General features: G+C 38.8%; 1 protein-coding gene across 2 annotated transcripts in view; it reads left to right on the plus strand.

The window, feature by feature from the left end:
- Positions 1-1812: 1812 nt before the first annotated feature.
- The window catches only part of kcnj21 (potassium inwardly rectifying channel subfamily J member 21), a 38847-nt gene continuing 25677 nt past the window's right edge, over positions 1813-14982 (plus strand). The window contains exon 1 of one of the 2 annotated variants that reach the window (XM_067448125.1): positions 1813-2248. The gene's annotated coding sequence lies outside the window, so the exon portion shown is untranslated. Of the gene's footprint in view, positions 2249-3773; positions 4155-14982 lie in introns of those variants that run through there. The other variant, XM_067448124.1, reaches the window with a different exon arrangement.

The raw sequence follows: 14982 nt of genomic DNA on the forward strand, positions 1-14982 counted from the left end.
TAAATGTTAAAGAGGCTAAAAGAAAGGCTGCTTTCTTGTCACAATACCTCATGCATTAATGATTCAAGTTCTTTTGCAAATGGAACACACTTTAGGCAGTGAAAGTTAATGAAAGAGAACAAATCGTGTCAACGCCATTGCTTCAGTACGTGGGCATGTGTGTGTCAGCGCGCTTTTAAAAAAGCGGCTGCTCTTGTGAAAAGGGCAGGCTGAGAAAACGAGAGAAAAGGAGCAATACAAATAAATATTCGAAGGCCAATCATGAATTTGATTAAACTAATTTGTCTGATAGGCCTCAATGATCAGAAACCATACACTATTCAATAAGCATGTCATCACAGCCTCTCGCTGAAATCAGGTCCTTGCACTACATTATTGAGCACCAAATGACAATATAACAATCGTTCCATTATTGCAAACTTCAGCCCCCGTAGGGATCAAACAGGAAGTATGAGATTATTTATCTATTACATTAGCTTCTCGCTCACTGAATCTGCTCCATCTCTTCCGACTCTTCCTAATCATCCTCCTCCATCGGACTCAGACATGTGACCACCTGCACTACATGTGACCTTTCTTTTTTCTTGATATTATCTTTTAAAGAGAGCAAACATATGTGCAAATATCCTTAAAAAAAGACAGGTCACCTAAAAATGAACACTCCAATCCAGATACTCACCCTCATTTTCCAGATACTCATCAACTTAAAAGATGCATATAGTTTATTTTGTGGAACACAAAAGCAATAAGCACAATACACAAATATATACAAGTATATAAGTATATGTATTTAAACCAATTGTATTCCATCAAAATATATCATTATGAAGACTCGAATAGGTTGTCAAAGATGCTACAGCACAACCTTATCAACGCGCCATCCTTAGGATGCAAAGTGACATTTAGAGAGCGATTCTGATTGGCTAAGAGGGTCCTGACGCTCCCCCGATTTGTTTTGACTGTTTACAGAGTATCTGCAGAAGCTGTGATATACAACCGCATTATCCATTTTTCTAAAATGTTTGATTATTTCCATTTCCATATGCAAAAAACTTGCATATTATTAACGCGCCCTTTAAATATCACAAAAAAATTTTTTCAGTTGCCTTAAAAAAGAAAAAGCAACGCCAACAAAATGCCTGAACACACCTCGTTTCCAGACCAGCATGCCCATGGGTGAACAATGTGGCAAAAGCTGAGCATAGGCCAAAATTGGTCATTAGTTGTAATAAATTAATCAATTTGTTATTGTGTTTGCTGATGTGGTAAAAGTGAGGTTTTAAAGAGTTGTCACAAGTAGTAAGTCACCACAAGCACTTTACCATAAAGTCAGACTTGTTTTGCTATAAACTGTGTGTGCGTGTGTGTGTCCTTGTTTATATTACATTGTGGGGACCAAGTGTCCCTCATAAGGATAGTAAAACCTTAGATTACTTACATTGTGGGAACCAGCCAGCGGTCCCTACTTTTTAAAATGCTTATAAATCATACAGGATGAGTTTTTTGAGAAAGTAAAAATGCAGAATGTTTCCTGTGATGGGTAGGTTAAGAGGCAGAGGCAGTAGGGGGATAGAATGTACAGTTTGTACGGTATAATAACCATTACGTCTGGAGAGTCCCCACAGAGATAGTGAACCAGACGTGCGTGTGTGTGTGTGTGTGTGTGTGTGTGTGTGTGTGTGTGTGTGTGTGTGTGTGTGTGTGTGTGTGTGTGTGTGTGTAAAAAATGTATAAAACATAAGCTTTATAAAACCAATATATGTCCTTATATTATAGTCCACATAAGTACTTCAGACATTGTCCTCATGTATCACACTTGCGGTTTATAATAAAATGGACATGGTGTCAGATATTGGAGGAATTACCTTACCCTTGAGCTGTAATGGAAAAGTGAAACACACCACATAAAGCCCTGAGCTCAACACAATAGTGTAGCATTCATCTCCCTTGTATGCTTTTGCTCTTTTAAGAAAGTTTGTTTCAGATTGAAGCTGCATACGCAATGGCTAAAGGTCAGTGAGTAAAACAGAATATGATAAAAGAGAACTGATAACTTGACAGTGTATATTCAAAAATTGAGTAATTTTTTTGCTGTTTCATGATTTTTTTTCCAGGACTATCCTCCCCAGTCTGTTGGGTAATGAGGGTTGTTAATAACAAAAGAAGCTATCTCGACAAACCGTCTGTTCTGCCATCCCTGCAGAGGTGGCTAATACAGCGGAAGAGCCGAGATCAAAAACTGCCACAGGTAATCATAGATCATGATAGCTTTGCACTTCAGTGGCCTCTCTGTGCTATAGAGCATCATGTACTTCCCACTCTGATCATCATCTAACTCTATCTCATAAAAATTGCTGTCCTATCTGAGCCTCTGTAGTGTTCGGCCTCATGGTGTCTCCTCTCTTTGCTCCTCTAACTTTAATATGTGCACCATGGAGCATGCTATTATCTGCTAAAAAAAAAAGGGGGAAAATGTGATTGATATCTTTGATTGAATTGTACTCAGAAATCTTCTGAGGACATCATAAATCTAGTTGAATTCAGGACATTTTTTCCCCATCATCTCAATGGCAAAAAGTGTTGCAATTATTATATTAGTGCTTGTTTTGAGTTTGAGTATAATGATAAATCCATGGTATTCTTTGAGTTATTGGAGTACCATATAAATACTGTGGTGGTATGACCAAGCACATCTCACATTGTCCACACACACACACACACACACACACACACACACACACACACACACACACACACACACACACACACACACACACACACACACACACACACACACATGTTCACTATCTTTTTTGGGACTCTCCATAGACGTAATGGTTTTTATACTGTACAAACTGTACATTCTATCCCTGTACACTGCCCCTACCCCTAAAACCCATCACAAGACAACATTCTGAATTTTTACTTTCTCAAAAAAAAACTTATCCTTTACAGTATAAGCCTTTTGAAAAGTGAGGACCGCTGGCTGGTCCCCACAATGTAAGTGATCTCAGGTTTTACTATCCTTATGTACTATACACAATGTAATATAAACAAGGACACACACACACACACAGTGCATTTATTTTCTCATTAACATGTTTCATTCACAGGTAATGTCATAATTGTTCAACTTCGATGATGATTAATATTCTACCCAATAACAACCTGCTGGTGGCCCTTGAAAAATAATATTCTCAGAAATACGTGTATAAACCAAGTACAGAACTGAATTCAACTCGATGTGTTTTTCTTAAAAGGATTTACACTTTAAAAGGTGAATTCTGTCATTATTGATTCACTCTCATCTTCTGCAGAACACAAATAAAATGTTCCTGTTCTAACAACATTGATTATCATTGTAAAGTGTGTGTGTGTGTGTGTGTGTGTGTGTGTGTGTGTGTGTGTGTGTGTGTGTGTGTGTGTGTGTGTGTGTGTGCGCGTGTGCGTGCTCCATAAAAGAAAGTCATGAAGATGGGTATGGAATGACAGATGTTCATTGTCTTTAGCACTGATAAGAGCATTTTATTATTCTGTATATTTCGCTTTTTTACAGTTTGAACAGTGCAATGTCCAAAGAATATAAATTACTAATGGTACGTATGTGTCCCTTGCCGTGAGACATAAGATGTTGTCATTGATCTCACTGTGCAGTTATATCACAGTAGTTATTGTTGAATTATTCTGAATTAGGAAATGCATTTGCTTGCTGCACGCGCATGGAGAGAGGCAGGAACTGTGGGAGGGGACATGTGTATCACGCGTTCTCTCATGCTTCTGTGTTTCGCCTACCAATTCCACATTATCATGCACATTGTTCCTGCGAGGCGATCGAGAGCGCACTGACACTACGATCCTCCAGCATCCCTTTAACACACCTTCATCTCCTGTGGATCTTCCCGCGTTCTGAGAGAACCGGAGAGCTGGTCAGAATAAACAACCGTAGCTGTGCGTGACTCATTATTCAATTTGTCTGACTTCATGGGACGAGGTTTTATCCCGAAATGCTTTAAAGACCCTCAAGTCGACAACATATTGTCTGTAAATGCTGTCGGAGACGATGTTTTAGAGCAAATATTGGCGCGCGCGCTTCAATGAGTTAAGATTGGAGAGGCACTGGAAACCAAGCAAGGAACTAACTTGGAACTACGAAAGTGAGTAATTCGATACATTTTTATCGACTTTACTTGCTCCATGCTTTTGTCTTTAGTGTAATTCATCGGGGTGTTTTAGCATCTGTAGCCCTCTTATGCTTTTCTCCTAATATATTCGTCTTCTTTAAATTAAAGTAGGCTAGTTTAGCGACCTAGGCTACTATTTGTCCCAAAACTGTGTAAGTAATGCTGCCTTCACGTGCTATCTGAATTATCGTAAATATTAGTTTCCTATAGTTAAAAATTACACACTGATACCCTGCTAAGTCCAAATTTGAAGGCGATGAGATCACGACTTCGGAAGTGGGAAATCACGTTAAGGCAGCATAATGTCAAATACAAGACTGATGATAGGCTACCTCACTACTAATAACCATATTCATTTGTTGTGACTGTTTACTCATTTATTTATTGTAGTAATAATTATTATGCCACCCCGCCACTCTCATTTCATTTGAACTATTTTAATTCATGAAGATAAATGAAAAGGACATTTAATTTCAGTCAATACAATTTATAAGCAAATATAGAGCTAATTGATTTATTAGCTTATGCTAACAAGGCGTATGGCAAATGTATACGTGCAACCTCTGTGTATTTGAAAAGTGTTGTAACCATCTTTAGCTGCAATATTTTTTATTTTTCATCATGTATGAAAAATGTTGGTTTTGCATTTCTACATATTGTAACCATAGCCATAGGTTGTGTTCATGTATGATAGTGAGTTCATCCTGTAGCTCGTTTCTGATTGGTTGAACTGTTGACTAACTGGCCTTTAGTGTTTCCATTTATTTAATTGGCACTTCCCTTTCTCAGCTGAAGGACCCCTTCTTTGCCCGAGGCTGCTCAGTTATACTTCCAGTTTTTACATCATGAAAATGACATCACTGATTGTCTGATGACAATACAAGAAAATGCACAGTGCCAAATCCTTTACTAGACTATCCTGAGCTATACCATTAAATGTAGCAGACAGGAAAAAAATAAGACAATTTTACAAACAAAACATTTAAAATGTTTTACAGTTTAAGTGTCATTGGAATACTCAGATATTTTTGAATGACTAATGGAGAAATATTCTCTTTGATTCCAGATGTTATAGTTACAGTATCTTCTAGCAGGAGGAAATGGAGCACTAACAAGCTAAACCTTGACCTTTGGTTACATGCAAGAGATGTCAGTGCAAATTGCTTTCAGTTAAGACCGCTAAAACATGCATTTTAGTCTGGGACTAGACTTAAGCCTTTTCTGTGAAACCAGACAAATGTGCTTGTTTATTTTTTGTGGTTACAATATTGTCACTTAAACTGCATTTTTATTAATTACGTTTTCCTTATGCAAGACAATTTATTTTTCTACTTGTGTTTTACAGCTGTCTCCTAAAAAAATAGGGCTTCCTCTATCAGAATTACAGGCTTGCCTAAATAATTGACATGCATGAATGATTAATTCAGACATAAACCTGAGCATGGTTTTCATGGGAGTACAGGAGCCGGCTGTTTGTCGCTCACGCTTCTAGAAGGCTATTGAATAAATCATCGTTCTAGAACTGACAGGGAGTGAGCCTTGGGCATTGTTAGCTCATCATGCCCTGTTATTCATATTAATGTTTTTAAAAAGGTGAAATCTCAACAGATCTACAGGCAAATTAAGCTTTTTTTTCATAGCCAGCAATGTGGCATGATTGAATTGCTGGGGGAACATTGTTTCCAAAGGTGAACAACATTCAGCGGCTATGAGGTCTACCAGTAATTCTTTTGTGAGGTCTATGGCATTTTGGGACATACATGGAAATGCTAATATCTTAGGCCCTGTTTACACCTGGTAAGATGCGATTTGGTTGATCGGATCACAAGTAGACGTGGCAGAAACTTAGCCATTTAAACATCTGGTCTCTTTTGTCCACTTTCAACCACTTCTGTCTTGATTTCTTCTATGGGCTGTATGTAAAAATTTTCTTTCAGTCTAATTACTAGTAACGCAGTCACATGCCAGTTACTGCGTTAAAAAGGTAACGCAGATATAGATATTGACAGGCGACTTCCTCAGACATCCCAGTTCCTTGGTTAAAATAGCAATTTTCTCACAATTTACAAATAGTTGGAAACATTTGGTATATTGTAAGAACTCAATTGAACAAAATATATAACACTGGCCTAGTGGTTTTTGGATATTTTACCGAGGCTAATAACCCAGCCGACCTGTTAAAAGCCTTGGCTCGCACTGGCCTATCCGACAGTAGAAAAGCAGCTATTTTGAACAATGGGCCTCATTCATGAAACACGAGCAGAACGGATTTGTGTGTAAATCGTTCTCAAAGCCGCTCTGACATAAATTTTCGGATTCACGAAAATGTTCGTATTTTCAAAATGTTAGTTGGTACGAAAGAAATGTACACCTGCTCCCCACCAAGAGTAAATGGTGCGTAAAACATTTAAACGTTCTGTGTTCTAATTTAGGCAAACCGATGACATTGCATTTTGATGCACTATGTAGCCTACCATAGTAATATATTTCAAGAGTTCATTTTCACTGTCTTTTTTGTTTTGTTTTGTTTGTACTGTTTAACGTTGGTTAATAGGCAGGGCTCGTCACTGTCATTTTTACCAGGCCGTCCAATCACAGTGGAGGAGGGGCGGGACAAAAACTACACCGACCAATCATCCCACTTGTACACCAACCGTACACTGTACACCATAATAGAGAAGTTAATACTGTTTTTACTGCATTTCTAAATTCAGTAATATTCTTCAAAATGAGATACTAGTAACACATTACTGCCATGGATATTCTGTATCATAGCAACCAAAGTATCTCAGCTGGAAAAACGCTCCCCTTGTAAAAGCGCTCTCAAGCACCACCCACAGGCCGTATTCAGAAGAGCACCAGGTGTTTAGCAGCTAAAACATGCTTTGGTGGATACATGATAATTTAATAATTATTGCTAGTCATATGGCCAATCAGTGTCTTCAACATTTATGCAAAACCCTGGAGCCAAACCTGAGAAAGAGTCCACAGCATTCCTGGTCATGTCATTTGCATTTGTAACTCATGGGCGGGGATTATGCTAATTATGAATGAGCGTGCATGCGCATCCTATTTACGCATGTTCACTAATATACACACGATTAACTAACGAATCCGTGGTATACGAAACATTTGTGAGCAGAGCTGGGTTTTCGTAAAGGTCCATTTTACGTGCAAATTACTCCGAATTTGCTCATATATTTACGAAAGGTTCATGAATGAGGCCCAATGTGTTTAAAGCAAACAATTCATGTGGGTTTTGTACCCCATATTACTAGAAATAACTCTCCTTTCTCACTGATTGCAGCTTAAACAAACTCCTAAAAATGATTTCATGACTTTATTCAGCTAGCATTTTCCCCATAGGAACCAAAGCTCTTTCCCACATTTTCATTTTTAAGCACACTGATGCAAAGCTCTATGATTATACACTCTAAAAAATGCTGGGTTAAAAACAACCCAACTTGGGTTGGAAATGGACAAACCTAGAAATTGGGTTTGCAAAGCACGAATTGAGATCGGCAGGTCATTCCACCAGGTGGGAACGGTCCAGGAAAATGTCCGTGATAGCGATTTAGCGAAAGATAGCGAAAGTTGCATTAGTTTCCTCTCAAAAGGCAGTGTAAGGGAAATGCTCTTTCCCACATATAGGCACCAGGATCATTGACATCAGCAGTGGAGATATGCTTAAGCAGTGGTGCTTTTGTTTGGCTGGGCATCCCGGCTAGGATTGTTGTAGTTTTTGTGCTTGTGTCAAGGTTGACTCGGGGTGATGCGTGCTGCACATTTCCTCTAACGTGTGTGGAATTTCTCACTTATGGAGATCACAGCTTACAGTCCATTACAATGTAGCACAAACCCCCAGGCATCTGTGAACTTGAGTGAGACATGGTTACGCTCTTAGTGTGAACTGTGGTCGGAGAGAAAAGAGGGACTGCTATTGGGTGTTTTATAAGGTGGAAGATTCAAAATTCAAGTTTTATTTTCTAGTGCTATTTTCATAATACACTCAAAATTTGACCCATGCATCTACCATAAATTTATATATTTTACTTGTCAAAGAGTTAATGAGCAATATAAGTTTATCCCAAATCTGTTAAAGGAACTGTATGTAAGAAATGTATTTTAGTTAATCATAAAATGGCCCTGATATGTCACTAGACATTAAGAAATCATGTTAATTCCAAATACTTCTATCACTGACAACAGTAGTCCGGCCAGGATATTCTCATATAAAAATTGTTGTTGCAGCCCTCAGCTGATGTTGATGTTGACATGTTGACATGTTGTTTTTTGGCCTGAAGCTCCACCCTCCACTTATCTACCAATCACAAAGTCAGTAGTGTTTTGGCATCCGGGTTGCCAACTCTGCTCTTGTTACCACAGCTGCAGCTACAAACGTTCCTGCTGGATCCTGCAGCATATCTGGCAACCTCGAGTCAGGGAGGAGGGGGAGGGGAAAGTGACTGCAGTACCAGTTTTGGACACAATACACTTACATACACTTCCTTTAATTACAATTTGTATGGAGATAAATGTCATTTTTTAAGGTAATTATTTTGCCTCAGGCTAAAAGAGACCCATAGCGCTTCATAAATGTAATGGATTACCTTCTGGCTCTATAGATTAATGAGGAAACGGTAAGGCCCTGTTCAGGACCCTTTAAGGACTCTTTTATTCATTTGAGGCTAAATGGAGACATAGAATTTAACCCAAGGCTGTAATTAAAATCAGAATGAAACAGGACAAGTAATTTTCCCAAAAGACATCCCTTACCCAAGGGAAATCCAAGGCTCAAAATATTTCAAATGGGGTGCATACTTACCCGCATAAGTGGGGTGGGGGGTTGGGATAGTTATTAAAGTGATAGCTCACCCAAAAATGAAAATTCTGTCATGAGTTTTGACCAAAATGTCTTTTTTCTTCATAGATTGAAAATCATTGGGTTCCGATGTTGTTTGTTCCATAAAAAAAGAAAGTCATACAGGATTGGAGCAACATTACCGTGACTAAACAACGATAACAGAATTTTTTGGGGGGGGTTGAACTATCCCTATAAACATTTCGATTTAGCGTTCTTCTCAAATATTGAAAGATGCATAAGATATCTATGAAATTATGATGTCCGACCCCTTACCAGCTCTACACGAGCACTGAAATGGAGTGGCATCAGTGAACCAAAAGCTTTGGAAATACAGGTCTATTTTTGGCCCATGTCCTCTCCATTCGCTTGTGTGTATCTGTTGTTTTGCACGGAGAATAGACAGCTGCCAGATACAAGCAAATTATTGTATCGCTTCAGATGAAGATGACCTCCATTGCTGATAAAAGGGCTTTGTAAATACACAAGTGCATAATGAGAGGCCATCTCCGTTCTGACAGCGTACATGATGGAAATGTTTCCCTCCTGCTTTTTATGTATCCCTGTTGTTATTTAGATTTTCACTGCGCTTAAATATTATATAGGATTTAAACAACCATTCAAATGTCTGGGGTCAGTAAGGTTGTTTCATTTCTTTGATAGAAGTCTCTTTTGCTCACCAAGGCTGCATTTATTTGATCAAAAATACAGTAAAAGCGGTAATATTGTGAAATAGTATTACATTTTAAAATAACTGTTGTCTTTTTAAAATATAATTTCAGACCTAATTTATTCATGTGATGCAAAGCTGAATTTTCGGTGTCACATTATCCTTCAGAAATCGTTCTAATATTCTGATATGATCTTCAAGAAACATTTCTTATTATTGTCAATGTTGTGCTGCTTTGTGTTTTGTGGAAACTTCATTTTTTTTTCAGGATACTTAGATAGAAACATCAAAAGAACAGCGTTTATTTGAAATTGAAACCTTATGTTACATTTCTCAACAGCATAAAATTAGTATTTTTTTACCCTGCATTTTGTAACAATATTGTACTTATTTGCTAAGAAAGTATAACCTTGTTTATTTCCAAGGATTTTATTTCTACCAAATATATGGATAACATATCCTTGGCATCAGAGTACATGCCATATTTAAAGGCACTGTATGTACGAAATGTATTTCAGTTAATCATAAACTGGCCCTGACATGTCACTAGAATAAGGAAATCATGTTAAGGGGGGGGGGGGGGTGAAACACTCAGTTTCAGTCAATCTCATGTCAATCTTGAGTACCTATAGAGTAGTATTGCATCCTTCATATCTCCAAAAAGTCTTTAGTTTTATTATATTTATAAAAGAAATATGGGCTGTACCGAGTCTTTCCGGAAAAAAACGAGCGCCTGAAGGTGTATCGTGTGGGCGGAGCTAAAGAATGACAAATGCGCAAAGCGGTGACGTCCTCAAGCGTGGAGAAACCCTTGCTAGCGATCTCAGCTAATAGATATATGATCCAGAATCATTCGGAGGCTGAAATAAATTGAACAGGAGAAACAGCAACAGCAGGACCGTCTGTCTCTGTGGTATGTACTGTATTTAGTGGCCTGTCAACATTTGTGTGTGTTTACTCGCAGTTTATGAGGACATGATTCGGTTTATGGACTATTGTATGCGACTAAACCTTAGCAGTAGCAAGCAAAAGGGTTTTGGCATGTCAGACTATTGTAACGTTATACATAGAACAACAATAGAGTAACCCTTAGCGCAGCGGTTCCCAAACTTTTTTACCTGCGCACCCCCTTCTATGTCCCGAACGGGTTCGCACCCCCCCCCCCCCCCCCCAAAAAAAAAAAACGAACAAAGCTTTGTTTTATCGCCATATAGCGACTCATGTTTAATCGTGGGCAAATTACCAGAACATGAATGACAATAACAACATGTTTACAACATTAAATTAAATTGCAATGAAGTTACAAACGAAAACGATCCACAACATTAAAGAGAATAAGGTCCGATATAGATAAAATAAATAAACATGAGGATCAATCTGAATCTTTTCAAGTGCGACATCAAACATAAAATGTTTCACTATTCTCTCGGTCTCTTTTGCCTCCAAATCCTCACTCTCTCTTGGTCCCTCTCCTCCTTCGTCACTAAATGTCCCACTTGACAGTTCCCCTGATTTCAGACAGTTAAGCATATATATATATATATATATATATATATATATATATATATATATATATATATATACACACACACACACACATTTGGAATGAATGAAACGAGTTGGCACACATAGAGATGTGACTTGTGGACATTTTCCCACCTGTTAATCAACGTGTGTTTACACCGGTAGCCTATCACCGACTGGGCTTTTAAATCACTCATTCTATCTAACCAAAAGGAACAGATGCACAGGGCTGCTCCGGTATTAATAACGGAGCGGAGCAAAGCGAGTACTTTCAATTAATTCTTATGAAAGTTACGCTTCCATATGCATGAACTGAAACCGCGCCAGTGCGCGCACACCTTGAATGTAAGCTCGTCAGTTAATGCGCGCTCTGTGAGGCCAAGCAGATGTTAGTTTAGAATTAGCGCAACAACACACAATGACAAATTCACTTAAATAGGCACTTTTACATTTGACTTTGAAACCAAATCTTCCGCGATCATCTTTTCTTTTTTGTTGTTGTATGGAAATCCCATTTTAAAAAAAAGACCGCCATTACATTTTTCCTCTCGCGCACCCCCTGGAGGCAGCTCGCGTACCCCTGGGGGTGCGCGCACCACAATTTGGGAATCCCTGCCTTAGCGCATTTGAATGACGAAGCACGCGATCGTGTCATTTACTGATGTTTACTCACGTGACGAGCCAACAGCATAGACATTTGAAACAGTTTTACTCACCGGCTGCTTCCAAAGCAGGATCGAACCTTTATCGCTGGGACTGCTCCATCAAAAACACACTTCTTTGGTATGATTTGCTGAAGTCCTGAAAAAGCAGTGACCGTGGAGATCCGCGATGTTGTGACGACTGGATCTGCAGCTGAGCGATTGTTTATGGGCGTGCATTTCCTCTCTCGCTCTAGTCACGCGCGCACCCTACCGGGAGAAGAGCCCGTACGGCCCATACAAGGACCTTCCGCTCTTATTAACGTCAAGCCGAGCCATACTCGGAAAAAACTCTCCGAAACTTGTGTGAAACCAGAAGGAGTATTTTTGGCAAAGAAATACTCCATCAAACGTCCAACATTAGTTTTTGAAACTTTGTTTATGTTTAGGATGGGAATCCAAGTCTTTAACAGTGTAACCCCCCCTTTAACCCCCCCCCCCCCCCCCCCTTGGTGCAATGTGACACAAGTGCTTTTTACTAGTTTCAGCCCGATGCAGTTATCATTTTCACATTGCAAAACGTGCAAGTTTAACTGGCTTTTAAAGGGAACGGAAGATGAAACTTTATTGCAAGTTACACCCAAAACACACACATGACTTATTAAGAGAATAGCTACAACCATTTTCAACCATGCGTCTGAAGCACCGACCGTTTTTTCCCGGTCTTTAAACTAGCAAAAGTGGATTCGGACATGCCCTAAGTGCTGTTTTGTGGAAATGAAGAATAGCTGATAACGGCACGGTTTGATCTTTGGTTGACCAATCAGTGGAAAAGGGCATATAATTACTGCCCATATGTAGAGATGAAATATTCAAGCTGTTTATCCATTTTGGTTTTATTGTATTTCCATTTGGTGTGATGGGGGAAAAATATGTTCATGAGAAGAGTCGAATATATAATAAATTAATTGTTTCTTAATTTTTACGTTTTGAAGAATTTTTTTGAAAACAAATGATCTGACGGTACATAGACCTGAGCAGACTGTATTTATCCCTCACAGCACTCTTTTGAAATTAAATAAGGCATCTACCCTGCATGTTGTGCTACTCTGACATATCAAAGGTTATGAAATCCAGTTTAATGAACAGGCAAGCTTACAGGGCATCAGACCTTTCCTTATGTCAGCATTAGCAAAGGTTCAGTCACATCAGAGTCACATCAGTGGATGCATGTAGCATGTAGTGCAGTTAAACCAAGCAATTGGGTTGGTTTAATCCAGCGATTGGGTTGTTTTAAGCAATCATGTAACCCAACAGCTGGGTTAAAATAACCCATTTACTGGGTTACCAATTGCTGGGTTTGTCCATTTTGAACACAACTTGGGTTGTTTTTTTAACCCAGCATTTTTCAGAGTGTACACACAGGACATCCGTGATGCAATTAGACCACAGCTTAAAGTGAACTCAAGGTGAACTCTTCAGGCGTCATTGGTCCGATGATGATCCAGTCTATCTCAGAAACAGAGGGATTATGTAAAAATTGTTGAAAAGGTAATTATGCAAATCGTGGGAGCGGTGAGTTAGTGTTCTATGTCACCACTCGCCAGTTCCCCACTGCTGGATGGGTCTGCAATAGAAAAGCCAGTTTTTGCCCTTGAGGTACTCAGAGGCTTTTCTCACCCCTGATTGTAGATCATAAAGCAAGCCAAAGACATTTCACATTTAAACTACTGTGGATAAAGGTTGTGTGAAGGTCAAAGCCTGTGACGAAGATCAGATTAGGCCATCTCAATGGATCTTTCCTTGAGCACTGCAATGCATTTCAGCATTAATAGAAGGCAGACTGAAGTAATAGTCATGTTCTGCACCAAAGTTATATGCCATCCATCTCTCTGATAGTCTTCCTTTAAAGGTGACCTCTTATAAGGAGGCTTAATTAAAGGTCTTGGAAACTTTTTACCATGTCTATAATTTATTTTTGCTATTCAAATGCGTTAAAAAAAATATTAGTGCTTTACAGAAAAATGATATAAGCAAATTTCAACAGCAGCATCACGTTAAATGAAAACGTGCAAAAAATCTAACATATAAGAGATTAAATAAATTAAATTCAACACATACAGTATAAAATACTACAATATATGAACAGCATAAGATTATAAGCATAACTAATTAAATGTCAAAGTAAAAAAAAACTTTCTTTTAAAAACAGTGTATTAGCCTCCCACAATTTTGCGCATAATTTGCAAAGACTCCATCGCAGATTTTCTTTCGTCTGTAGCTGGCAACCTCCAATAAACCTGCATTAGATTATCTTAAGGTCTTTAATGAAATATTAACAAGAGAACTGGAAAAAGACCCCTGTCCGTTATGAGCTTTGTACGTAATGAGGAGGACTTTGAAATGTATTCAACATTTTAGAAAGCCATTGCAGTGCAGCTAGTACTGGTGTTATATGTTCTCTTTTTTAAGTTCTAGTTAAGAACTAAAACGTTTAGTTCTCTAGTTACAGGGGTACTTCAGCGCTGGGAAGATGAATCTGTATTTAAACTGGGTCATCAATGTAGTAGAAATGTGAAATTATTTTTGAATTTGGTTCCTTCTAGACTGAGAAAAGACGGAAAATGTATTTTTGTCTCATGGGGATGAAAGACTACAATTCCCAGAATGCTTCGCTGCCCAGTGAGGCCGTTCCCAAAGCCCCCAACTTGATTACTGTGACTGAGTTGGAGAAGACACTACAATTAAAAACTGAACGTGTCTGTTCAATATAATGAGTGAGTCACCGCGCGAGTATCACAGCACTGAGCACTAACTGCAGGAGTCAGATAAATGAGCTGATGAGCTCTCGTGATGAGAGCTGAGGTAATCGCGACTACACTCGCGGCATACATTCACAACGCGAGTTCAGTCTGGCGCGTTTCAGTTCATGCCTTTGCAAGCTTAACTTTCATAAAAATTAAATTGCTCAGCATTCACTAGACATTGCTCAGCATAGCTCCGTTTAAATGAGTGCCTGTAGCTGCGAGCTGAGCTTTGAGTGTCATCTCCATGCGCGGGTTCAATACATGCGGGAATGGCTCCCTCTGCTGGCTGTAGTCTTTA

The sequence above is a fragment of the Pseudorasbora parva genome, chromosome 7 (assembly GCF_024679245.1).
Source record: "Pseudorasbora parva isolate DD20220531a chromosome 7, ASM2467924v1, whole genome shotgun sequence".
In the NCBI taxonomy this organism is placed as follows: Eukaryota; Metazoa; Chordata; class Actinopteri; order Cypriniformes; family Gobionidae; genus Pseudorasbora; species Pseudorasbora parva.